This window comes from Bufo gargarizans, chromosome 5 (assembly GCF_014858855.1).
Source record: "Bufo gargarizans isolate SCDJY-AF-19 chromosome 5, ASM1485885v1, whole genome shotgun sequence".
Classification (NCBI taxonomy): Eukaryota; Metazoa; Chordata; class Amphibia; order Anura; family Bufonidae; genus Bufo; species Bufo gargarizans.
Window position 1 is genome coordinate 490,166,515 of NC_058084.1, and position 27,495 is coordinate 490,194,009.

A 27,495-nucleotide genomic window follows, 5' to 3' on the forward strand; every position below is an offset into this window, starting at 1 on the left:
GAACCCTACAGTATACGGCATTCCTACATCACAATACACCAACAAGCGGCAGATCATCAACTACGATCCAGAAACTGAGCAACCAGAGTGCCAATGGGTAAGCGCCCCCAAAGCGAAATCCGGGCCTGGTTAACTTTAGCAATACAGCAATGCTTTAAAACTGTTCTAAATAGCCCAAAACTTATTTTAGTAATGTACTTAATCAATTATGCAGTTTTCCTACTCCAAAAACGACCCTGGATTTTACTGCTTGTTAAAATAATCATTCCTGTTCGTACAGCGCTGACTTGTCAGCCCTATACTGGCGTACGGCTTTAACTGGCTGCAGCAGTGAACGCTGCTCCTGTCTATGCTCCCCTCAAGCCAATTCTGGCACAGTGGTACCCTGTGCCCTGTACAGATGTGCTATGCCGACATTTGTCGCGCGACAATTTTTATAATTGTAGTCTATGGTGTCGCACTGCGACATGCTGCGACTGTCGCAGTAAAATCCATTCAAGATGGATTTCACTGTGACTGTCACGTTGCACCATAGACTAACATTATAAAAATTGTCGCGCGACACATGTCGCAGTGTAGTTGTGCCCTATGTGTAGCTCAAGACACATGTCGCAGTGTAGCTCAAGGCTCTCTATGGCACACTGCTACTCCTGGCCTGATGTGCCATAGAGAGCCCTGAGCGGTGCTGCGCTCCTCTAAATCCTGGCAGGGCACGGGGTACCCATGTACTGTAGCAGCTTGAGGGGAGCACAGGCACAAGCAGCGATCTATGCTCCGGTCCGCGCGGTGTTCACCACAGCAGCCAGTTAAATCTGTACACCAGTATAGCGATGACAAGTCAACGCCGTACGGCAATGAAGACTTTAAGAAGCGGTAAAATCCAGGACTTTGGGTCCTTTTGAGTAGGAAAACCGCATAATTGATTAATAAAGTGCATTACTATTTAGAACAGTTTTAAGAGAAAGTGGTTACTCTACAACTACAAGTGAACAGACTGGTCCTGATGTGAGGCTTCATGCCAGGTTTCCCAACCGGTTTTACCAATACAAGTGCTCGGTACTCGCAGAGGTCCGTGTGAAGGAAGACTAAAATGAGAATGGAGATACAGAAACCTCAGGTCACGTTGAAGCACAAGAACAAAGAAACCCGCCACACCTACATATGCGTATGACAGCATGATTCACCCGCATTTTAACCATTGTTTGTGTTCCAGACATGTATTAACGAATTAAATGACCGATCTGTTTCGCGGCGTACAAAGAGTACTAGAAATATCCATGTCACACGTAATACAACATAGCGCAACAAGGGAAAGGACTACACGAGGACCAGCAGAAATGCCTGGGATGTCCTCCTATTGGCAGCACAGGGGGAGGGAGACACTGCTTCCTTCTCCCCTGTGCTGCTGCTGAGGGAACACGGAGAGCTCTGACAGCAGCGCGATCTATATTCCCCATAAGTTATCGGAATATCGGCAAAATAAATGCCGATACCAATAACAGTCAAAATCCTCAATATCGGCAAAACCGATAATCGGTCGATCCCTAAAAAAAAAAATACACATTAATAAACAATTTTCAGCAGATTTGTGTAGGATTTTTATTTATTTTTTTCTAAAATGAAAATTCCCAGAATATCGGTATAAATTATCGGCTATCGGCCTGAAAGTTCACAAATTATCGGTATCGGCCCTAAAAATTCTATATCGGTCAATCCCTACTTACTAATATATTGTTTTTGCACATATTGCCTCCTTTACTGGCTGGATTCATTGTTTCCATGGTTACAGCGGTGGCCGTGCTTGCACACTATAGGAAAAGTGCTGGCCTCTATGGTGGCTGGGACCGAGGGAGTGCACATATGCTACCACATTTTCCTATTGTGTGCGAGCACGTCCACCATGGTGGGATTACAGGGTGGTCATTCTCAAGAGGGGCCAATACCTGGGTACAGGTGAAACTCGAAAAATTTGAATATTGTGCAAAAGTCCATTTATTTCAGTAATGCAACTTAAATTTGAATTTTGTGAAAAAGTTCAATATTCTAGGCTCAAAGTGTCACACTGTAGTCAGCTAATTAATACATACCCCCTTGAGCAGAGGGGACCCGAGATTGTGACTTTGGGGTTTCATAGGTTGTAAGCCGTAATCATCCAAATTATAACAAAGGCTTGAAAAATCTCGCTTTCCATGTAATGAGTCTCATATGTTAGTTTCACCTTTTAAAGTTGCTTTACTGAAATACATGAACTTTGCACAATATTAAAAATTTGAGTTTCCCCTGTACATCACCTACAAAATATTCTAAAGCCTAAACGGCTCATAACCTAACTGCACCGAGGTAGTAAATCAATTAAAACTTCCCTTTTATTTGTGTAATTAACATGGCTGTGAGCCAACACAGGTTAAATACGTTGTTTGCCACTCCTTTGTGTACACGGATGTCTCCTGAAAGGGCGGTGGAGATGCACACAATCACCAGCGAGTCCGTTTATTTCACTGATCCCCCAGCTTAGTAATGCCGCAGAAAAAGGTATGTATTTGTATCTGACACTATCGGTAGCTGTCACATCTGTGATTGAACGTCAATTAATTTGCTGATATTCACATGCCCTAGATACGTGGCTGGGTCCGTGTGCCCTTATTTATAGGTTGTAATCAAGTGACTTCACTGATGTACACGTCCTCTGACAACGTTGACAACTTATCCGACACTGCGGACCCACAATACACTACGGACGTGTGAATGGACCCCGATAGGAGATTGTGCACATCTCCACCGCCCGTTCAGGAGACATCCGTGTACACAAAGGAGTGGCAAACAACGTTTTTAACCTGTGTGTTGGCTCACAGCCATGTTAATTACACAAATAAAATTACAGGGTGGTCGTAACCATGGAAACGAGAAGTTAATAACGTGATGAAATTTATTTATTTTTATCAAGCCAGCAAAGGAAGCAATATGGACAATCACAACACATCAGTAAGTGCTTTGAATTAAAGGGGTTATCTGAGACTAAAAAAAAAAACGCTTCCCCATACACCCGGGTGGTGCAGGGACCAGTAGCGGCGCAGGGAGTGGGGAGCCAGGTAAGTAGATTCAGTGTAAGGGGCCCTGGCATATGGGGGTTATTTTTTAGGTGGATAACACCTTTAACTTTCTCTACATAATAAATAAATGCCATTTGCTGACATGAGACAACCCCTTTAATAAATATATCACAATGCACAGGGGAGTCCGCCAAAGTGGGGGCCACTATGTCTTATAGAGGGAAGTCACGAGCAAGAGACCCCCCCAGCCTCTGACCTAATACAGCATACAGATGGAGGGTCCTTTTCAGTAATGAACTGTTTTAGGCCTCTTTCACACGACCGTATGGCTTTTTCAGTGTTTTGCAGTCGGTTTTTCACAGATCCGTTGTTCTGTTTTTTGTTTCCATTGTGTTTCCGTTCTTCCGTATGGCATATACAGCATACAGTAATTACATATATAAAAATTGGGCTGGGCATAACATTTTCAATAGATGGTTCTGCAAAAACAGAACAGATACGGAAGACATACGGAGGCATTTGTTCCGGTTTTTTTTTTGCGGACCTATTGACTTGAATGGAACCAAGGAACATGATTTGCGGGCAATAATAGGACATGTTCTATCTTAACGGAACAAAAAAAAAAGGAAAAACGGAAACGGAATGCATACGGAGTGCATTCCATTTTTTGGGGCGGAACCATTGAAATAAATGGTTCCGTATACGTACCAAATACGGAACGCAAAAAACGGCCCGCAAACGAAAAAAAAAACGGTCGTGTGAATGGACCCTTACTTTGTAGCATTAACGTTTTACAAATTTTCCAATACACTTTCTGTATTGATTGCTTCTGGTTTTCAAGACATCTGCTTGCGGTCTTCCAACTTTCGTTGTTTACTTTCTCATGCACGACCACAGCTTTGATAGCTGCACTGTACGACGCCGTGCCCATCACACGATGCAGACATACCCTAACACTGGCATCACACACTGCGGTAATGCGCCCCAAGGGGGGGGGGGGGGAGAGAGAATCACATTACGTTTTATTTTTGTTTCTTACAGGCAAAACTGCATTCCACAAGTGAAATCCACAGGGTGAAATCAATCCATTATGGATTTCAACAAAAACTCAGCAGCATTTTTTATCACACATTTGTGACGGATTCATCGTTTGCATTGTAAAAATCCTCAGAAAGAACAGGGACTAAAGAGGGTTCCAGGACTAACATAGGATGGGTCATTAATATGAGGTTAGCGGGGACCCAACACCTGGCACCCCCACAATCAGCTGTTACCAGCAACCACAGGTTCCAGAAGTAAAGGGCGTAAAGTGCCGTAAGAGCACAGATGACGGGAACTGCAGTACTCAAGAACAGCCACTACAGAGTAAACAGCCCTGTGGTGTTTCGGCAACATACCCCGTTTACTTCCAACACCTGCCACTAACTGCCAATCAGTGGGGGTCCAGGTGTTGGACCCCACCAATCTCATATGGTTGACCTATGCATGATAGGACATCAATGTATTGATCCCAGAAAAAACACTTTAAAATCCGCAGGATGTTATAGAGCAGGAGGAGCTGAGCGGACTGATATATAGTTTGATACGAAAATATTCAGTCTAATCTATTTTATACACTTAAATTCCTGCTCATTCTGGGCTTTGAAGTCCAGGGGCGGTCCTATCCGTGATTGACATCCCTTCCCTAAATGAGGAGGAGGTCCTATCAATGATTGACAGTTTTCCCTCTGAGGAGGAGGTCCTATCAGTGATTGATGGCCTTCTCTCTATGAGGAGGAGGTCCTATCAGTGATTGATGGCCTTCCCTCTATGAGGAGGAGGTCCTATCAGTCATTGACAGCCTTCCCTCTATGAGGAGGCGGTCCTATCAGTCATTGACACCCTTCCCTCTATGAGGAGGCGGTCCTATCAGTGACTGACAGCCTTCCCTCTATGAGGAGGAGGTCCTATCAGTGATTGATGGCCTTCCCTCTATGAGGAGGCGGTCCTATCAGTCATTGACGGCCTTCCCTCTATGAGGAGGAGGTCCTATCAGTCATTGACGGCCTTCCCTCTATGAGGAGGAGGTCCTATCAGTCATTGACACCCTTCCCTCTATGAGGAGGCGGTCCTATCAGTGACTGACAGCCTTCCCTCTATGAGGAGGAGGTCCTATCAGTGATTGATGGCCTTCCCTCTATGAGGAGGCGGTCCTATCAGTCATTGACGGCCTTCCCTCTATGAGGAGGAGGTCCTATCAGTCATTGACAGCCTTCCCTCTATGAGAAGGAGGTCCTATCAGTCATTGACAGCCTTCCCTCTATGAGGAGGAGGTCCTATCAGTCATTGACAGCCTTCCCTCTATGAGGAGGAGGTCCTATCAGTGACTGACAGCCTTCCCTCTATGAGGAGGAGGTCCTATCAGTGACTGACAGCCTTCCCTCTATGAGGAGGAGGTCCTATCAGTCATTGACGGCCTTCCCTCTATGAGGAGGAGGTCCTATCAGTCATTGACAGCCTTCCCTCTATGAGAAGGAGGTCCTATCAGTCATTGACAGCCTTCCCTCTATGGCTGTGAATACAGAGATCGCTGTCCATCGCTGATAGGACCACCTCCTGGACTTCAGCCTGTAGCTCAGACACCATGTTTAATGTGACAGGATCCCTTTAATACCTCATCCACTGTCGCTATTGTAAAATGCTGTGAATTTTCCACCTGCAAATTTGAATGCAACCTTAAAAAGGGCATCCGTCAGCAGTTTTGTACCTATGACACTGGCTGACCTTTTACATGTGCACTTGGCAGCTGAGGGCATCTGTGTTGGCCCCATGTTCATATGTGCCCGCATTGCTAAGAAAAATGATGTTTTAATATATGCAAATGAGCCTCTAAAAGCAACAGGGGCGTTACCATTACACCTAGAGGCTCTGCTCTCTCTGCAACTGCAACAGGAAAAAAAACTGGCAGTATAGAAGAGAACTGCTGGCGAGCCCCTTTCCTGTCCTGCTCTGGATAGTGAAGCGGATGGCGTAGCATGAGACTCTAGGAGAAGACAGGACCAGGTGTGATCACGTTTTTACTGTCTGGTCCGGTCAAAGTGCAGAGAGAGCAGATCCACTAGGTGTAATGGTAATGCCCCTGTTGCTCCTAGAGGCTCATTTGCATATATAAAGTTTATAAACACATCATTGTTCTCAGCAATGCAGGCAAATATGTACACGGGACCAACACAGATGCCTTCAGCTGCCAAGCGCACATGTAACAGGTCAGTCAGCCGCTGTCAAAGGTACAAAACTGGGGTTGGTCCGGCAAGAGGGGAAGAAAAAAAATTTAATAAAAAAGCATCACTCCCATCACAGATCTCCTAGTCATACCAAAGCTTACACAGACAGCAAATGGCAGGCATTTCCCGTGTGTCCAGCTAGACACAGGAAGGAGACCATTGTTGTCCTTGGTAAGCGCTGGAAAGGATGGGGGAGGGGAGTAATGCTTTTATTTATTTTTTACCCCATATAAATTTTATCCCCTTTAAGGCCCATTCACACATCAGTGGTCAGTGATTTCCATCTGTGAATGTTAGTCAAAACCAGGACTGGAGCCTCCACAGACGGATAAATCTGCTCCTGTTCTGTTTAGAGCCACACCTGGTTTTGGCTCAAAATCACTGATGGAAATCACTGACGGATAGCTGCAATACTACAGAACAGCGGGGACAGAGCGGAATACAACCTTGTACATCAGATTTTCATCAACATTAAATGGTTTTTACCGTTAATCACGATTATTTGCACATTTAAACTTGTAATCGCTCTGCTTGTGATCTCTGACAGTCCAGTCTAGACACAATAGGAAATAAATGCACTTTATGGTGCAGAGAAAAGCTAATAAAAAGTTGAAGATCTAACCACGCGGGACGTAGTGACAGACGGACAAAAAAAAAACGACTTTTTTTTTTACATCAAATATGAAAGACGAGTCATAGCACTCACACCTTAGAGGCGACGTGTGAAGGCTTGTCACTGGCTACACGAAGGAAGCAGACTGAATCCTAAACCAAACGCACACGGAATCGACAAGATGCAGCGCGGCTGATTAAGCACTCGTGTAAACACGGCCGTATTTGTTTTGGGGTCTGCAAATTACGGACCCCAGCCCTGTGCACGCTGCCATTTTCTTTTTCACTTCAATAGAAATGTCCTATCCTTGCCTTTTCTGCGGGGCCACTGAACGGATAGGCGGATGCAGACACGGAAATGAATGAATCCACAAAAAATGCAGCACGGATGTGGACCAAACACACGGTCGTGTGTATGAAGCCTCACTAAAAAGTAAGACCTGTAGGCAGCCAAGCGCCGTACATGAACAGAGCTTGGTGATGGACTTTAATCCAGAACGCCTTACATTGATGTGGCAGGAATGAAGCTCCTGCAGGGAGCGGTCAATGTGACCATGACACATCCTCTCTTGGATCATGTGACCGCTTGGTGTCTTGGCATGGCAGAGCTGCAGGATCTTAGCAGACCCTGATCAGTTGGGTGTAATGCCCTCACAGGGGCCTGTTTCCAAAAGAAAATAAAAAAGTCAGTGTCCTTTAATGACCTCTTAGGGCATAGATTATGTCAAAAATAAATAAAAATTAATAAAAAATTAAATTACTAAAATTTATAATACAAATAAAAGAAAAATTAAAATGCCCACGTCAACCAAAAGCGTTGCCATAGCGGTCCCGTTCAGGCAAAACGATACATATTACATTTCGAAATGACTGACACAAAATAGGGAACCTATTTTAATAAGCTGTGCCAGTTTGCATATTTAAAGAATAAAGAGCTACAGTTTGAAAATAAAAATTACATAATTTTTTTTATATAAATAAAAAAATAAAAATAAAATTTTGCTAAAAAGTGTTAATAAAAAGTCCAATGTGTCACACACAAAGCCAAATTATTTTGGTGGCCCAAACAACTAAAAGGTTACTGTTAAAAAATCAAAAGGTGTCTGGTTGCTGTGGCCTGGTCATTAATGGGTTACACAGCATGATATTTTTACTATAGCGGCTGAGGCTGGATGATAAACCCGTCTTTTGCCATCTGAGCGGTCCCTTAGACTAAGGGACAGATTTATCATTACACTTACATCTTACTCCACTTTTACATATGTCCAAAGTCACTTTTGGCTAAGTCATATTTATTAATGGTCCTTTAATACTGTGATAAATGTGGTTTGACGGTAGCAGTTTATCCGTCAGTAAGCGGCTTTGGAAAAGGCGCACGTCTTTACGAAAAAGTAGCATGCTCTATTAAAAAGTCGCATAAGATAAGCATGGTCCTCACTGGAGTAAAATTGGGATTTTTTTGCGACTGTTTAAATTGTCGCAATAGTAAATCTGTCTAGAGATTCATTTACATAAGAAAACACGCCCACTTTCAGAAAACTGGCGAGCATAGAGCAGAGCCAATAAAAGTTGCACATTTTTGCACAGTTTTAGCGATTGCGCATATTTTTTTTGCCTTTTTCACTCCATTATTCTGACTTGAGCTAATGATAAATCTGGCCCTAAGGCCTGGTTCACACCTGAGCGTTTTACAGCGCGTTCCTACGCGCTGTAAAACGCTCAACAGGCGAAAACCCATGTTTCCCTATGGGCATGGTTCTCACCTGCGCGTTTTACAGCGTGTACGAACGCGCTGTAAAACGCCCTACGCCCAAAGTAGTACAGGAGCTTCTCTGGGGCATATTGTCGCACGTTCTGTACATAAACACCTCTGTTATTCATTGGACCCCTCTGGTCAATCGCAAGAACGCACATACGACGCACGTTTCCCATTTCCGAAAAAGTCAGCAGCCCATCGTTTGCTGTATGTATCCATATATCTGTTCTATTCTTATCCGTTTTGCGGACAAGAACGTGCACTGTTGCAGCGGGACTGGAGAAAGGCGCAGCACGCACATGGACCACATCTGTAAGTTACAGAGATCAAAGCGTAAACCCTAAACCCTAACATGCTGAAACACCCAACTCAATTATCACATCCGGCACACATGAAGGGAAAATGCCAGACGGGACATTACGACCAGTAAAAGTATAAAACTACTGGTTTAAAAAAGTAGAACATCTTGGGACACAGGTCTAAAAGCGGCCTGGCCGCCTCTTCATTAAGCATACGGCCACCAGTATTTGTGGGTGACTCTGGTTTTATAAGGTCACACCAGGAGGGCGCATGTAAGACGCACAGAACTGTTCCATAGACATCGCAGGCTTGACAATGCATGCTGCAAAATCAAGCATCAAATCTACATACTAGACTACGAATAACGTATATGGCACAAGTCCAAACGATTTGATGCTGTTTGTACCGAGAAAAGAAAACCTATTTCCACCGCTGACGTGAATTAAACGGGTTTTCTGGGAATATTATGGTTTTTAACGCTCATGTAGTCCCTATGGACATGGTCATGTGACCACAGCCCAGAACACAAGACAGGAGCAATAAAGTCCTTATTCACACTAACAACAAAAATTCCACAGAAGATATGTTGGTGCTGCTCCTCCCAGCCTCTGTTTACCTAGATCGTCGGGTAATCGGAATCTTTCATCCGGCTTAAAAATCCTAGTTTGCCGGCGGCAGATGATGCTGTGTAGTCACGATCTGCTGCCGACAAACAACTAGCTATCATGGGGGCGAGCGATGGCATTAATGATAGCTGCATGTAATGCTTTATTCACACGTCAGTGATTTCCATCAGTGATTGTGAGGCCAAAACCAGATGGCTGCTCTAAACACAGAACAGGGGCAGATCCTTCCCTTATACCTTATGTCTGTGGAGGTTCCAGTCCTGGTTTTGGACTCACAATGACTGATGGAAATCACTGACCGAACACTGACGTGTGGATGAAGCATAGCAGCAGCAGTCTCCTACACTAACGAGCAACGGTTCCCTCCTGACAATCGCCTGTAAGATCACTAAATGTAATATAGGCATAAGGATAGCACCCGTAAGGTCCACACGCTGCAGGCGATTACACGGCAAAACTGTACCGCCAATCAGCAGTTTTAAAAGGCTGCGGCAGTCTGGCGAGCGCTGCAGCCTCCTCACAGCGCTGTGCGTTGTATAGTGGCTGTGCTGGGTACTGCAGCTGCACCTAGGCCATGTGCATATTTACAGGGGGCAATGGTTGGGAGCCAATGTTCATACCAACTTTCTTTTAGCCAATCAGCCATTTAAAAAGACCTTTACTCAGAATTCATACAATAAAGGTATTTTAAAGTGAGTTGCCAATCTAGTTAGACCTTGCCTTTGTAAATGATATAAACATTGAATGTATAACCCTGTGCATATTAAAACTGCTACTGGATCTCTGCAAGAACCTCTCTAGGCAATCGGACAGGAATAGGCCTACCTCACAGTAGCATGTTCAGTTCAGGAAACGCGCTCCGCGTGAGGGACGCATTTCCTGGACCGGACGCTGCTCCTCTGACCTGAATGCACATCATCAAAATGACTCCTGTCCTGCCCGGCCGGTCTGCTTACCGTACATAAGCACATCCGTGGGCAGGCAGGAACCTCTGAGTTCGGCCTCATGCACACAACCATTTTTGTGGTCCGCATCCGAGCCGCATTTTCTGCGGCTCGGGTGCGGACCCATTCACTTCAATGGGGTCACAAAAGATGCAGACAGCACTCCGTGTTCTCTCCGCATCCATTGCACCGTTCCGAGGCCCCGCAAAAAAAAATATAGCATGTCCTATTCTTGTCCGTTTTGCAGAAAGAATAGGCATTTCTACAATGGGTCGCCCGTTCCGTTTATTGCTGAAGGCACACGGGCGGCTGTTTTTTTGCGGATCCGCGGTACGCAAAAAAGGCACGGTCGTGTGCATGTAGCCTTCGAGTGAGAGGAGCAGGGTTCAGTCCAGGAAATGTGGCCATCCCACAGAGCGCGTTTCTCGGACTGAACGCGCTCATTTGAAGGAGCCCATTCTCTTGTCTTAATATACTTCGCTATATCCCATCAAGAGATCGCCTATCATTTAAGACTAGAGACGAGCAAATTTCCGCTTATTAAATTTGTTCACACTTCGTTTGGAGGTAAAAGCAGAACTGTGTTATGGATTCCGTTACCAGGGACCGTAACGCAATTCTATGATGGAATGCCTTTAGAGGCATTCTATTATTCATGCCATCATAATAGAAGTTTGTGGCCTGCAAAACGGATCCATCCGGTTTTCATTATGCAGGGGAGTCCTCTTCTGCATAACGGAAATGGGACGGATCCGTTATGCAGCCCATAGACTTCTATTATGACGGAATGAATAACAGAATGCCTCTAAAGGCATTCCCTCATAGAATTGCGTTACGGTCCGTGGTAACGGAATCCATAACGCAGTTCTGCTTTTACCAGTAAACAAAGTGTGAACGAATTTCAAAATATGAAATTGGCTCATCTCTATTTAAGACACAGTGAAATATGGCAAATGCTTTATAATGCTAAATATTTTCCATCCACTTGAGCATACTACTGTAAAAAGGGGGGTACTGTCTGAAGCGTTTGTCCATGCTTAAAAGGGGGTATTCCCTCAGATTAATGCGGGTCCCAAGTCTAGCTACAGAATGGGAACCCCAATGAAAAAAAGAGCAGCTGCGCATGTGTGGCCACTTCGGATTCCTATTTTAAAATACGCAGATATGAATGCAGTAGTAATTCACCAAAGTCTCGCACGTCTTTGGGCGAAACAAACTTTGGCTCCACAGAGACTGTACAGAAACTGCATTAAAAGGGGTTTTGTCACTTCAGCAAGTGGCATTTATCATGTAGAAAAAGTTACTACAAGGCACTTACTAATGTATTGTCATTACCCATATTGCTTCCTTTGCTGGCTAGATTAATTGTTCCATCAAAAACAATCCATCAATGGTGCACGACCACTGCTGATGGATTGCAGGGTGGTCGTAACAATGGAAACGAGCCGTGTATAATGTGATGGAAAAATAAATCTAGCCAGCGAAGGAAGCAATATAGACAATCACAATACATTAGTAAGTGCCTTGTATTAACTTTCTCTACATGATAAACGCCATTTGCTGAAGTGACAAAACCCCTTTAAAATTGAAGTATTGGAACGAATTGACTACAGGTCTATGATCTGAAGGTGGATTCGCTCAAGCCTTGTGGCCACGCTTGCGCGGTGCTCTCGGCTTGCCCAGCTATTTTCAGAATGCCAACTGCGATGAATGGAGCCATGCCTGCGTCGCGTGTTCGCCTTCCCTATGAAAGCTCCGTTCTCTAGATAGGTGTTAGGAGCAGATCCCAGAGGTGAGACCAGCACCTATGTCATATCCCAACGATGTGCCATCAATGCCCTAGATGGGAGTACCCCTTTAAACTTACGCTTAATGTAGATTACTAGTTAAGCACATTCTGATGAAGCAAAGGGGCTGAAAAGTGCTGCCAACTAATAAGCCCTGCTAGTTTTCTCATGCATTCAATGCCGCTAAACCAATGCAAGCACCAGGTACAGTACCTACAATCTAGACAAGCAGGAAGAGGCAAAAAGTTGGACGCACATTATAGAAAAGAGGTACGAGGCACTTTACGTCCATGTAGTGAGCACAAAAGACGTCCAGGAGTGGAGGGGGCGACTGTAGTCAGCAGCGAGGGGGTCACGTGATGGCAAACAACAAGGGGACACAGGGAAGCAAGCTTCCCCATCACACGACACATCGTACCCCTGTGTCGCCGCCTGATGATGAAACCAGCAGCCAGTTTCCAGGGAAAGAGGAGGAGGCGGCAGCATCTATGTCAGGGGGAGGAGGGCAGCCTTCTCCTTTCCCAGGGCTTCCTTTTTTTTTTTTATTCTGTTTTCGTCAACTTGGATCTCAGCCAAGACCTGCTCTGGGAATGCACAAGAGGGTGGAAAGCAGGGCGGGGATGGGCAGATCTAAGGGCATGGGTGTGAACACCGCCATAACCCTTTCGTTACCAGAACAGACAGCACTTTGCAGTACTGCTCTCAGGCTTCCAGCAGAGGAAGAGTTAAAAAGGGGCTGAACACCAGCTGCTACCCCTTTTTTTTTTTTCTGATTGCAGTTAAAAGGTGCATATTCAGGCCCCGGGCCCCAGCAAGCACCCAGCTGGAGCAGGCAGCACATAAGACAAGCAGATTAGAGGGAAGAGAGGAGGAGAGCCGGACAGGGAGGCCGGGTTACAGGGGCAGAGAGGGGAGGTCAGGCTGTGACCATCCAAGGCTGCTGCGTGTGTCCTCAGCTTTGTGTAGCACAAGACAAGGAGGACATTCCCGGGGAAAACAAACTAAGTGGGAGGAGAGAACTTCCAGGGCGCCCCCCCATGACGGCCACACAATCCTTGTCCCCCTCCGCTGGCCATGATTTATTTATCAGCACACAATGAGACCTGCTGCTCCCCAGAGCTGTACTGGGAGCGCACATTGTCCACAGTACTGGGCCCAGTACAAGTGACCAGAGCTCCAAGCAGAAGGTCATTCCAGCAACAACAACAAAAAAAACTTTTATCGCGTGTCAGCAGTAAAGGGTTAACAAGTGACAACCGCACAGGAACAACAAAGGCCGGCTGAAATGACACGTCTGAAGCTCTTCACAAGCTTATGAGAACACGGCGTGACCGAATACAGAGATTACCGCACGGCAGAGGCTTCATAATCCACCACATAACACAGCCGTGATGTAGTGCCGCGCACAGTGCACACTGCTGTATCCTCCCCTGGTAGGACGCCTCCTCCAGGCACCAGCGTTCATATACGACACACACACACACACACACACACACACCCCCCTATACATGGACACAAACAGCCTGGAACAAGCCTGCAGTCATGAGACCTGAAATTATCAGTTTAACCCCCTCTATGCCTCGAACCTGGCAGTTTATGGCACCGTCAGCTTGGGGGTCACCCAGTTCTGACAACCAGAGGCAGCACACTTGCCCAGTTCTTCCATACCCAACTGGAAGCCACAGCTACATCTCTAAATGTGACCCAGATGTCGGCGGAATCTCTCACGTCTATGGAGGTCCCTAGGCTCAAGCAATGGTCCTAGAATAGCTGGTTTTGGGCACACACCTGAATGGTGTAGTGTGGACCTACATAGGGAAACAGCAAGGTTCACACGCCCCTGCAGAGTAGTAAACCTATAGTAGGCTGCAGCCAGTACACCTGTGTGCAGTGTGAAGAGCGCCTCCACAGGCCACTATTAACAGCAGACATGAGAACCAATTCAGTTAAGGCCCCGGTCACACGATTTTTTGCTGATCAGATGCAGAACCATCCATTTCAATGGGCCAGCAAACACTGCGGACAACACATCGTCTACTGTCCGCATCCGAATGTCCGTTCTGCGGCCCCACAAAAAAGATTGTCTTTTTTGCACACAAGAAGGGTCCATTCACACGTCCGCAATTTCGTTCCGCATTATGCGGAACGGAATTGCGGACCCATTTATTCATTCGTCCCCAGGTCCGCAATTCCATACCCGAAAAAAAATGGGTGCAGCTCTGAACAGAGAAGAGGAGCAGATCGTTCTATTATACCTCATCTCTCTGTAGGCTTCACTCCTGGCTTTGGCTCAGTCACTGAAATGACTGACGTGTGAATTAAGCCTGACCGTGTGAAAAGGGCATTGGAGGTTAGGCACAGAGACCTGGCCGCCAGTTTCGGCAGAGATTGACGGGAATCGGCTGGGCACAAACAGCAGCATGCAGTGGTAGGTGTCTGGCCGATTCTCTGCATTTTTTCTGGATCTCTGCCGGGCCCCATTATACTTAAAGGGGTTCTGCAGTTTGTTTAAACTGATTATCAATCCTCTGGATAGATTATCAGCATCTGATCAGCGGTGGTCCGACACCCGGGACCCCTGCCGATCAGCCGTTTGAGAAGGCAGCGGCGCTCAAGTAGCGCCGCATTCCTTCTCACTGTTTACCGCAGGTCCAGTAACTTCACGACTAGTATCAACTGGCGTGGGCACGGCTAAGCTCCATTGAAGTGTTGCTTTAGCAGTGTGTTTGGGGTCATTGTCCTGCTTAGGGTTGTTTCGGGTATCGAACTTTCGATACCCAATCGATAAGATACCGGGATTTGCCTTTTAGTATCAGAGAACATGGATCGCGCTGCTCTCAGCGCGGCCACGTTCCCTCAGCAGCACGGGGAGAAGGAAGCAGTCTCTCCCTCCCCCTGTGCTGCCGCTGCCACCAATGAGAGCGCAGAGGGGCGGAGGAGGGGGGGGGGGGGGGGGGCCCCCCCAACAAATGATAACTAACATTTAATACATTACAAATACAAGCAGCAGAAACACATTGCCGGTACCCTGCCTCTGACAGCACCTGAAGAGTTAACTGCCACTGATTGCAGCGCCGTCAGAGTGTTTCTGCCGCCGGCTGTATTTGTATATTAAACGTTAATTATCATTGGTGGTGAAGTGCGCCCTCCCCTCCAGTATTAAAAACATTGGTGGCAGTGGCCACAAGGTCCCCTCACCTCCTCTCATTGGTGGCAGCTTCTGATCAGAGCTCCAGCAGTGTAATCCTGGGGCTCCAATAGGTTACCATGGCAGCCAGGACGCTACTGAAGCCCTGGCTGCCATAGTCTGCTCCCTGCTAGTGTTGAACAAACTTGTGTTTTATGTTCGGGTTATCGAAGTATCCCGTTATGGATTCCATAACCCGAACCCGAACTTTAGACGCCGAACTTAAAACAAGTTTGCTCAACACTACTGCCTGCTGCTGTGTGCACAAAGCCCAGGGCAGCGTAAAGTCCTATTCACTCTAATAGGGTGAATAGGGCAAGGGATTAAAAGATCCCACACACCAAAATAGTAAAAATCACCCCCTTCCCCAATTTTACATATAAAATATACAAACAAGAAATAATTACATATTGCCACATCCAAAATATAAAAAAAAAATCTCTTGCGGTGAACACTGAAAAAGAAAAAAAAAAAATCAAAGTAAAACTGTGCGATTCGATATATTTTTTTTAGTCACAGTGTCCCCCCCAAAAATAGGACAGGACTGTTCTGTTATGGGCCGGACGTTCCATAAAATGCGGAATGCACGCAGCTTTGTTTTGCATTTCATTTATTTTTGCGTGGTATCGAGTATCGCAATACTTTTTTATGGTATTGAAACCGAATCAAAATTTTGGTATCAAAACAACCGTAGTTCTGCTGGAAGGTGAACCTCCGTCCTGGTCCTCAGATCACGCACAGACTGGTACAGGTTCTGCTCAGGAATATCCCTGTATTTAGCACCATCCATCTTGCCCTCCACTCTGACCAGTTTCCCAGTCCCATCCCCCCAGTATGATGCTGCCACCACCATGTCTCACTGTGAGGATGGTGTTCTTTAGGTCATGTGATGTGTTGGGTTTGCACCAGACATAGCGTTTTCTTTGATGGCTGAAAAGTTCAACTTTAGTCTCCTCAGACCAGAGCACCTTCCTCCGTACATTTTGGGAGTCTCCCACATGTCTTTTCACAAACTCACAAGGTGCCTTATTTGTTTTTAGCTGAAAGTAATGGCTTTCTTCTGGCCACTCTGCCATAAAGCCCAACTCTATGGAGCGTACGGCTTATTACAGTACAGATTCTCCCGTCTCTGCTGTGGAACTCTTCAGCTCCTCCAAGGTTACCTTAGGTCTCTGTGCTGCCTCTATTATTAATGCCCTTCTTGCCCAGTCCGTGAGTTTTGGTGGGCATCCATCTCTTGGCAGGTTTGCTGTTGTGCCATGTTCTTTCCATTTGGTTATGATAAATTTAATGGTGCTCCTGGGGATCATCAAAGATTTGGATATTTTGTTTTATAGCCTAACCCTGACTTGTACTTCTCAACAACATTGTCCCTTGTTTGGAGAGTTCCTTGGTCTTCATGGCAGTGTTTGGTTAGTGATGCCTCTTGCTTAGGTGTTGCAGCCTCTGGGGCTTTTCAAAAAAGGTGTGTATATGTAATGACAGATCATGTGACACAGATTGCACACAGGTGACATCATGTCACTAATTATGTGACTTCTGAAGGTAATTGGTTGCACCAAAACTTTTTATGGGCTTCCTACCAAAGGGGGGTGAATACATACGCACAGGCCAATTTTCTGTTTTCCATTTCTAAACAATAATTTTATTTATATATTTTTCTCATTTCACTTCACCAACTTAGACTATTGTGTTGTGATCCATCACATAAAATTCAGATTAACAAAACATTGAACTTAGGGCTCTTTCACACTTGCGTTCTTTTCTTCCGGCATAGAGTTCCGTCGTCGGGGCTCTATGCCGGAAAAATCCTGATCAGTTTTATCCTAGTGCATTCTGAATGGAGTGAAATCCGTTCAGGATGCATCAGGATGTCTTCAGTTCCGGAACGGAACGTTTTTTGGCCGGAGAAAATACCGCAGCATGCTGCGCTTTTTGCTCCGGCCAAAAATCCTGAAGACTTGCCGCAAGGCCGGATCCGGAATTAATGCCCATTGAAAGGCATTGATCCGGATCCGGCCTTAAGCTAAACGTCGTTTCGGCGCATTGCCTGATCCGACGTTTAGCTTTTTCTGAATGGTTACCATGGCTGCCGGGACGCTAAAGTCCTGGCAGCCATGGTAAAGTGTAGTAGGGGGGCGGGGGAGCAGTATACTTACCATCCGTGCGGCTCCCGGGGCGCTCCAGAGTGACGTCAGGGCGCCCCACGCGCATGGATGACGTGATTGAATGGCACGTCATCCATGCGCATGGGGCGCTCTGACGTCATTCTGGAGCGCCCCGGGAGCCGCACGGACTGTAAGTATACCGCTCCCCCGCTTCCCACTACTACTATGACAACCAGGACTTTAATAGCGTCCTGGATGCCATAGTAACACTGAAAGCATTTTGAAGACGGATCCGTCTTCAAATGCTTTCAGTACACTTGCGTTTTTCCAGATCCGGCGTGTAATTCCAGCAAGTGGAGTACACGCCGGATCCGGACAACGCAAGTGTGAAAGAGGCCTTAAGGCTGTAATGTAACAAAATAGGAAAAAAGCCAAGGGGGGTGAATACTTTTTCAAGGAACTGTATGTTGGCTTTATATGGGCACTGCTCCTTGTTACTTTATATTTTGGTATATGTTGGTGTTATATGGGCACTGCTACCTTGTTACTTTATATTTTGGCATATGTTGGCATTATATGGGCACTGCTCCCTTATTACTTTATATTTTGGTAATGGTTGGTGTTATATGGGCACTGCTCCCTTATTACTTTATATTTTGGTAATGGTTGGTGTTATATGGGCACTGCTCCCTTATTACTTTATATTTTGGTATATGTTGGCATTATATTGGCACTGCTCCTTGTTCCTGATAATTGGCCTGTGTAAAAGATGCCAGCGATCACCCAATGAATGCGCAAATGCTCATCACCGTGTCTTTCAGCTACAATCTTACTTTCTGTGAGGCAGACTGACCTGTGTGAATAGGGATCTGCTGCCCACAAACAAGTAACTGCCCCATATGTATCCAGCCCTCACCTCCACCGAAGAGCAGACCATTATTGTGAACGCCTGGTTCGTCTGCCAGAAACATCGGTCTGTGTAAAAAGACCTTAAAGGGGTATTCCTGTTATAACAAGAGGATAACCATCAGAACCAGGAGGGGGGGTCCTACTGCTGGGACCCCCACCGATCACAAGAATGGAGGCCTTGTACCCTGTGGAACCCAACCCGAAACGGACAGAGGATGGTTGGAAAAGTACTGCGCTGCTCCATATATTTCTATGGGAGTGCCAGTGATGGCCAAATGTAGGCGGTGTGTGGATGAGATTTGCTAAAATGTCATCCACTTTGCTGGTGCCGCACGACTGTGGATCTGCCACACAAAAATCTGCACCAGCAAATCCGCAGCTAATCAGTCAGCGTGGACATGGCCTGGAGCAGTTTTTTTTTTTTCTTCTTACCTGGGCAACCCCTTTAAAAACACTGGCAGGTAGGGGCCTCTGAAGGCTATGCTTGCTCTAAATAACATACGGTATATTTTTATCACAATCTTCCTACAAGTACCTGGATCACCAGAAACTGCTGTGGAGTATGTAGAATACATGGATATTGGGGTTATAGTAAAGCACTGTGGAATATTACAGTATTATACATGTTTACTTATTATAACATATTGCACTTTTTACGTATACTGACGCTCTTTACAATCCTGCACGGCACAAGGGAAAAAAGACATACGTCCATCAAGTTCAACCAAGGGATAGGTGAGGACGTGAATGCCCAAAAGGAAGTGACGCTCAGATTTCTAAAGTTTTCTCTTAACTATTTTGTTTCCTCTTTTATGGGTACAGCGAGTGACACTGCAGGATAGACTGTTGCGGTATTTAGTATTCCTATAGATACACCTACCACATACTGCTAAATGATATCTAATGAATAGATAATAGAAACCACCAGAGGCAGAGCAGCTTTCTGTGCTACCTGGAATTTATACCCCCTGGACCAGATATTCTCCAAAATCAGGGGACCAAAATACTGTAGACTTTATCAGCCAGTTACTCCACTCCAGGGGCACAGACAAGAACAAGGGTCAGGGGCCAGGTACTGGTTTTTAGGAGCACTGCTGAGGGGGGCTCCTGTCTTTATAACCATCTCCAACAAAGCTGAAGCAATGCCGGAAGCCCAGTAGGCATTAGAGTATTAGTATTAATACTGGTGGAGCGCGCACCGAATCCCTCTCACCACCTTGCACCGGCCATTGTTCGCTATTTTATGATATAAGTCAACGTTCGACCCACCCTCCCTTTTCAAGGCATCAAAGCTCTTCAGAGGACACAACCAGGGGCGGCACTGTACAGAGATACAAGGCCTGATGTGCAGTCACCGACCAACCCTCCACCTCATCAGGTGCCTGAAGCATGTATGCAGTATACGGTGACTTATTATTACAGCGTCTCAGCTAATATAGGCATTATTATAATGCCAATACCCTACACCAGCTGTGGTTTATGTCAGTGCTAGTTACATTCTCCTGGTCCTATATAAGCGATTAGTACTAGTATTACGCTGCACTGTGATAACCTGCACAGTATTAATACTCCTCTGCAGGTCTTGAGATAAGGGCCAGGCTCTTTAGTAGCAACACTAACATAATATGGGTTACCTCTTCCCCATTATTATTACTACTATTCAGCCTGGGATATCAGTCTACCTCTTCTCTAGTAACATGGAGATAATATTATTATATGGGTTACCACCGCTGTTCAGAAGTCCGCACTAGTAACACAACATAGTATGGGTTAGTACTGAGGTATGAGTGCAGCTCTATACGGGTATTGTTCCAGCTCTGGAATAATAAACCCGAACATGCAGGCATTAGTAAGTCTGTACTAATTTTGTCAGGCCTCTTGCACCGGGCGGGGGTCCGCAATACACGGGCACCGGCCCATGTGCACTCCGCATCACAGATGCAAATCCATTCACTTGAACGGGTCCGCAATCATGGAGATGCAGAACGGAAGTGCTTCCGGGGTGTTTCTGTCCGCGCCTCAGCACCGCAAAAAAATAGAACTTGTTCTATTTTTTTTGCAGTGCAGACGGATCACGGACCCATTCAAGCTAAATGGGTCTCGATCTGTCCCGAATGCACAGAACGGACGCACAACGGCCGTGTGCAAGAGGCCTTATACTGATAACTACAGGACGAGTAATAATCAGTCCAGCGCGGGACAGTCCTATCCTTGTCAGTAATGCGGCCAATAGGACATGTTCTACTTTTTTTTGCAGAACGGACATACGGAAACGGAATGCACACACTTGTCCTGGAGTATTATTCCAGCTCTGCACTTGTAAAGCTGCAGTATTATACATGTCATTATTACTCAGCAGGTCATGTGTATTCATAACAGTATAGTTTTATATAGACTAACCGATACTCTAGGGCAGGGATCAGAAACCTCCAGCTGTTCTGAAATACAACTCCCACAATCCTCCATTCATTCCTATGGGAGTTACAAGAACAGCCAAGTGCACCCTGTACAAGTACATGCTGGGAGTTGTAGTTTCACAGCAGCTGGAGTGCCGGAGGTTGTTAATCCCTGCTCTAGGGCAGGACTCCAGCTCTGTACTGGTACCACTGCGGTATAATTATGGAGGTCATTTATGACCAGATATATGCCACTTTTGTGGCGCATATCTGCGCAGTAATAATGTATTACTATAACAGTTATTTCAGCTACTGAGTAGTAGTAGTATATTTTTATTATATAGGTTACGTAAAGGGGTTATCCCATTAGACAATGGGGGCATATCGCTAGGATATGCCCCCAATTTCATATAGGTGCAGGTCCTACCTCTGGGACACGCACCTACAAGGAGAACGGAGCGGAGAAACTTGAGGGCGCACTGCGCATGCGCTGGCTCGGCTACTTCCGTCGGCCCCATAGAAATGAATGGGAGCGGTGGCCGCGCATGCGTGGTGTGCTCCCATTCACTTCAATAGGAGAGGCGGGGAGCTGCGCCTGGTGGTGGACGGACCCCGGGGTCCACCAGCCACAACTCTCCCGGGCACCGTTCTCCTTGTAGGTTTGGGTCCCAGAGGTGGGACCCGCACCTATCAGACAATGGGGGCATATCTTAGGGCTCTTTCACACTTGCGTTCTTCTGTTCCGGCATAGAGTTCGGAACAGATTATCCCCATGCATTCTGAATGGAGAGAAATCCGTTCAGGATGCATCAGGATGTCTTCAGTTCCGGACCGGAACGTTTTTTGGCCGGAGAAAATACCGCAGCATGCTGCGCTTTTTGCTCCGGCCAAAAATCCTGAACACTTGCCGCAAGGCCGGATCCGAAATTAATGCCCATTTTAAAGCATTAATCCGGATCCGGCCTTAAGATAAATATCGTTTTGGCGCATTACCGGATCCGACGTTTAGCTTTTTCTGAATGGTTACCATGGCTGCCGGGACGCTAAAGTCCTGTTTGCCATGGTAAAGTGTAGTGGGGAGCGGGGGAGCAGTATACTTACCGTCCGTGCGGCTCCCGGGGCGCTTCAGAGTGACGTCAGGGCGCCCCAAGCGCATGGATGACGTGATCGCATGGACACGTCATCCATGCGCATGGGGCGCTCTGACGTCATTCTGGAGCGCCCCGGGAGCCGCACGGACGGTAAGTATACTGCTCCCCACTAGTACTATGACAACCAGGACTTTAATAGCGTCCTGGCTGCCATAGTAACACTGAACGCATTTTGAAGACTGATATTATACTGTTATTACACTCCAGCCCTAGTGTCATTATACTGTTATTACACTCCAGCCCTAGTATTATACTCCATCGCTAGTAATATAGTATTATTACACTCCAGCACTAGTGTTATTACACTCCAGCACTAGTGTTATTACACTCCAGCCCTAGTGTTATTACACTCCAGCCCTAGTGTTATTACACTCCAGCCCTAGTGTTATTACACTCCAGCCCTAGTGTTATTACACTCCAGCCCTAGTGTTATTACACTCCAGCCCTAGTGTTATTACACTCCAGCCCTAGTGTTATACTCCATCGCCAGTAATCTAGTATTATTACACTCCAGCCCTAGTATTATACTCCATCGCTAGTAATATAGTATTATTACACTCCAGCCCTAGTGTTGTTATACTGTTATTACACTCCAGCCCTAGTGTTGTTATACTGTTATTACACTCCAGCCCTAGTGTTATTATACTGTTATTACACTCCAGCCCTAGTGTTATTATACTGTTATTACACTCCAGCCCTAGTGTTATTATACTGTTATTACACTCCAGCCCTAGTGATATTATAGTGTTATTACACTCCAGCCCTAGTGTTATTATACTGTTATTACACTCCAGCCCTAGTGTATATACTGTTATTACACTCCAGCCCTAGTGATAGTATTATACACTCCAGCCCTAGTGTTATTATACTGTTATTACACTCCAGCCCTAGTGTTATTATACTGTTATTACACTCCAGCCCTAGTAATATAGTATTATTACACTCCAGCCCTAGTGTTATTATACTGTTATTACACTCCAGCCCTAGTGTTATTATACTGTTATTACACTCCAGCCCTAGTATTATACTCCATCGCTAGTAATATAGTATTATTACACTCCAGCCCTAGTGTTATTATACTGTTATTACACTCCAGCCCTAGTATTATACTCCATCACTAGTAATATAGTATTATTACACTCCAGCACTAGTGTTGTTATAATATTATTACACTTAGGGGTGCACCGAAATGAAAATTCTGGTCCGAAACCGAAAATTCAGGATGCCCTTGACCGAAACTGCCTTTTTGCCCAAATACTTTTTTTTAAATGATTTTATAACAGTGCCATCCACAGACCCCCACCCACCCCATAACAGTGCCATCCACAGACCACCACCCACCCCATAACAGTGCCACCCACAGACCCCCACCCACCCCATAACAGTGCCACCCACAGACCCCCACCCACCCCATAACAGTGCCATCCACAGACCCCCACCCACCCCATAACAGTGCCATCCACAGACCCCCACCCACCCCATAACAGTGCCATCCACAGACCCCCCCCCCCCCCTTGCCGCTCCAGTACAGACTAGTTATAATATGTGTACAATTAATAAGGATTCTATTCATGAGGCCCCCTCTGCAGTAGAACATTCAATATAGCCACATCCTACTCACAGGGCTGTTATCTTAATGCTGGCCGGCCGGGCAGACGAGCGGCAGCGTCACGACTGACGTCACATGCCTGCGCCGCCTCCTTCATTCAGAAAGTAGGCCGGGCACATGACGTCAGTTGTGACGCTGCCGCTCGTCTGCCCGGCCGGCCAGCATTAAGATAACAGCCCTGTGAGTAGGATGTGGCCATATTGAATGTTCTACTGCAGAGGGGGCCTCATGAATAGAATCCTTATTAATTGTACACATTTTATAACTACTGGAGCTGGGGGCCGGAGCACAGTGAACGCACCGGCCCCCAGCTCCTCCTCCCAGTCCCTCCCCGCTGATACATCGCAGCCTGCGATGTTGGAGCATGGCAGGCTGCGATGTCAAAAGGTGGCGGAACGCCGTTCCGGTGCGTTCCGCCAGAAAAAAAGCCCTGTATATAACCAACCATATTTTCTGCCGATATGTACCAATATCGGCCGAAATGGATTAAGCCCATTTTCGGCCGCCGGAATTTCGGTGCACCCCTAATTACACTCCAACAGTATTATACTGTTATCAAACATCAGCACTAGTGTTATTATAGTATTACACTCCAGCACTAGTTATTATACTATTAGGCCCCTTTCACACAAGTGAGTTTTCTGCACGGGTGCAAAGCGTGACGTGAACGCATAGCACCCGCACTGAATCCTGACCCATTCATTTCAATGGGTCTGTGTACATGAGCGATGTTCTATATTCTGTGTTTTTCACGCAGCCCTGGCCCCATAGAAGTGAATGGGGCTTCCGAATAAAAACACATTGCATCTGCAAGCAAGTGCAGACGCAATGTGTTTTTCACTGATGGTTGCTAGGAGATGTTGTTTGTAAACCTTCAGTTTTTTATCACACGCGTGATAAACGTATCAAAACATATTGCACTCGTGTGGAAAAAAACTGAACGCAATCGCCGACAAAACTGACTGAACTTGCTTGCAAAATGGTGCGAGTATCACTGAGCGCATCCGGACCTAAACGATCGCGCTCGTGTAAAAGAGGACTTACACTCCAGCACTAGTATTATCCTTTTACACTCCCACAGTAGTATTATACAGTTATAAAACTTCAGCACTAGTGATACTGTTATTATATTCCATCACCAGTGTTATTATACTATTACACACCAGCCCAAGTATTATATTATTAAACTTCAGCACTAGTATTACACAGTTATCACACTCCGGCACTAGTATTGTAGTGTTATTATACTCCAGTACTATTATCACACTCCAGCACCAGTATCACTTACAAGTATTACTCTCCAGCACTAGTGATACAGTTAGTACACTCCAGCAGTAGTACTATTATTACTTTCCAGCACAAGTACCAGTATTACTCTCCAGCACTAGCGATACAGTTATCACACTCCAGCAGTAGCAGTAGTACTATTATTACTCTCCAGCACAAGTACTAGTATTACTCTCCAGCAGTGGTCATACACAGTTATCACACTCCAGCAGTAGTACTATTATTACTCTCCAACACTAGTGATACAGTTATCACACTCCAGTAGTAGTTGTACTAGTATTATTACTCTCCAGCACTAGTGATACAGTTATCACACTCCAGCAGTAGTTCTAGTATTATTACTCTCCAGCACTAGTGATAGTTATCACACTCCAGCAGTAGTACTAGTATTACTCTCCAGCACTACTGATAGTTATCACACTCCAGCAGTAGTACTAGTATTACTCTTCAGCACTAGTGAAAGTCATCACACTCCAGTAGTAGTACTAGTATTACTCTCCAGCACTAGTCATACACAGTTATCACACTCCAGCAGTAGTACTAGTATTATTACTCTCCAGCACTAGTCATACACAGTTATCACAGTCCAGCAGTAGTACTAGTATTATTACTCTCCAGCAGTAGTACTAGTATTATTACTCTCCAGCATGCCGCTCGGTGACACCACTGTCCGCACAGAAGTTTCCGCACAGTCCCCGGGACTCCACACAGGGGCTGCGGCTGGAGGTCACCTCTACCTCCCTGGCCCCGGCTGTGGAGCCCCAGGCCTCGGCCTGTCAGCGGCCGCCCCCGCAGCTAGCCCCGTAATCCGCGGCCGGGCAGCAGCCGCAGCGGCCTAGCAGAGGCCCAGGCGCCCCTCTGGCTTTCCGTCTCGCCCGCGCTCAGTCCTGACCTCCCCAGCAGAGTAGTTACCTGAGCGGCAGGCTGGGACTGCGGCCTCCAGTCCGGGCCGCTAGGGGGGAGCCGATCTTCCGTCACTCCGGGCCTGGTGAGGATAATCCGGACATGTAGAGAGAGGGGGAGCGGGGAAGGAGCCGATCCCTTCTCCTCCTCCTCCTTCCCCCGTCCTGCCCCCCTCCCTCCCGCCTGCAGCCGCCGCCGGGAACCAACAGAGGGAAGGGGGGGGAAGATTCACAGTCCGAGTGTCCGCCACACACACGTACACTCCCCGGCCCGAGCGCTCTCTATCCGGACACGACTGCCTTCCCGTCAGGCCGCAGCTCTCCGTGCGTCCTCACAACGGGCGTCGCTGTCCCCCGTCCCCGAGACACGGGCTGCCGAGTACGGCCCGGAGGGAGAAGAGAGAGCTGGGGGGGGGCTGGCGGCGAAGGGGAGGAGTCCGGTCAGTGCGCGGCGGCCGCTTCAGGCTAATCGGGATCCGCTTCTCCCTCACACAGAACAAAATGCCGACCGGAAGTGCAGCCGCACGAAGGACTCCCTCCACCGGCGCCAAACCGCCGCGCAGCCAGCGCCACTTCCGGTGTGTGTGAGTGTGACACAGTGCTGCTGAGGGCGCAACGACGGGACAACACGGCCACTTCCGGTATGGGAGAGCCCGGTGCTGGGTGGGGGGTTCATGAGGTGGGGGACAACGCCGCCCCCCTCAGACAGAGCGGCTCTGTGCGCGCGCTTACCCCTCTGTACTCGGGTTACCACAGAGCAGGCGTTACCCGTAGCAACCGCGCCAGTCTCCTTCCCGCGCTGCCGGCTGACTGGTTGCTATGGGCAACCGCTGCTTATTTTCTTTACTTCACTAAGTTTTGAGGGGGATGTTTACACCTGAAGGAAACCCCCCAAGAAAAAAAAACGCATTCAGTGCCCCCCTGTGGGCAATGTACACGTGACAAATAAAGAAAACTCCATGAAATGTCTATTTCTTTCTTTCTGTTCACGCTTTCCTTTTGCGGTACGGTGTCCATAGCGGTGTCACCTCGCGAGGGTACGATCACGTGGGGCGGGTTTTGTGGGTTAGTATTAGGCCCTGTTCACACTGCGTTTTTTTGCTGGTAGAATTTTGGCGCACCGGAGTTTCAATGGTGGCCGCGCGGTTCCTCCCTCTATCCTAAGCAGCGCTGAAGATCGCAGAGAAGAGACGTGGTCGTTCTCTGTCCGCGATCGAAACGAACGCGAGGCAGAAACCACGCGGCCGCCAGCAAAAAAAATATAAAACAAGCCATCATGTGAGCAGGCTCTTACAGTAGCAGAAGAAATTTGACCTGATTTTTTTGGGATTTTGAATTCCCACCATAAGGTGACGGGCGTTAGAGGGTACGCCAGTCATTTCTATTGAATTAACCTTTTCAGCCCTGGAGGTTTTTTCGCTTTTGAGTTTTCGCTTCCAGGCTTTGCGAGGGACATAGCGTTTTCATTTTTCCATAGGAGGGCTTGTTTTTTGCAGGACAAGTTGTACTTTCCAGTGGCTCCAGTCTTAAAGGGGTCGTCTCGCATCAGCAAATAGCATTTATCATGTAGAGAAAGGTAACACAAGGCACTTACTAATGTATTGGGAT

At 46.7% G+C, this 27,495-nt stretch overlaps 1 protein-coding gene across 2 annotated transcripts in view; it reads right to left on the minus strand.

Annotated features, from left to right (window-relative positions):
* The window catches only part of NIPBL (NIPBL cohesin loading factor), a 124,749-nt gene extending 98,075 nt beyond the window's left edge, over window positions 1-26,674 (minus strand). Inside the window, exon 1 of one of the 2 annotated variants that reach the window (XM_044295229.1) lies at window positions 25,898-26,673. The gene's annotated coding sequence lies outside the window, so the exon portion shown is untranslated. Of the gene's footprint in view, window positions 1-25,897 lie in introns of both variants that reach the window. The other variant, XM_044295230.1, reaches the window with a different exon arrangement.
* Window positions 26,675-27,495: the final 821 nt, after the last annotated feature.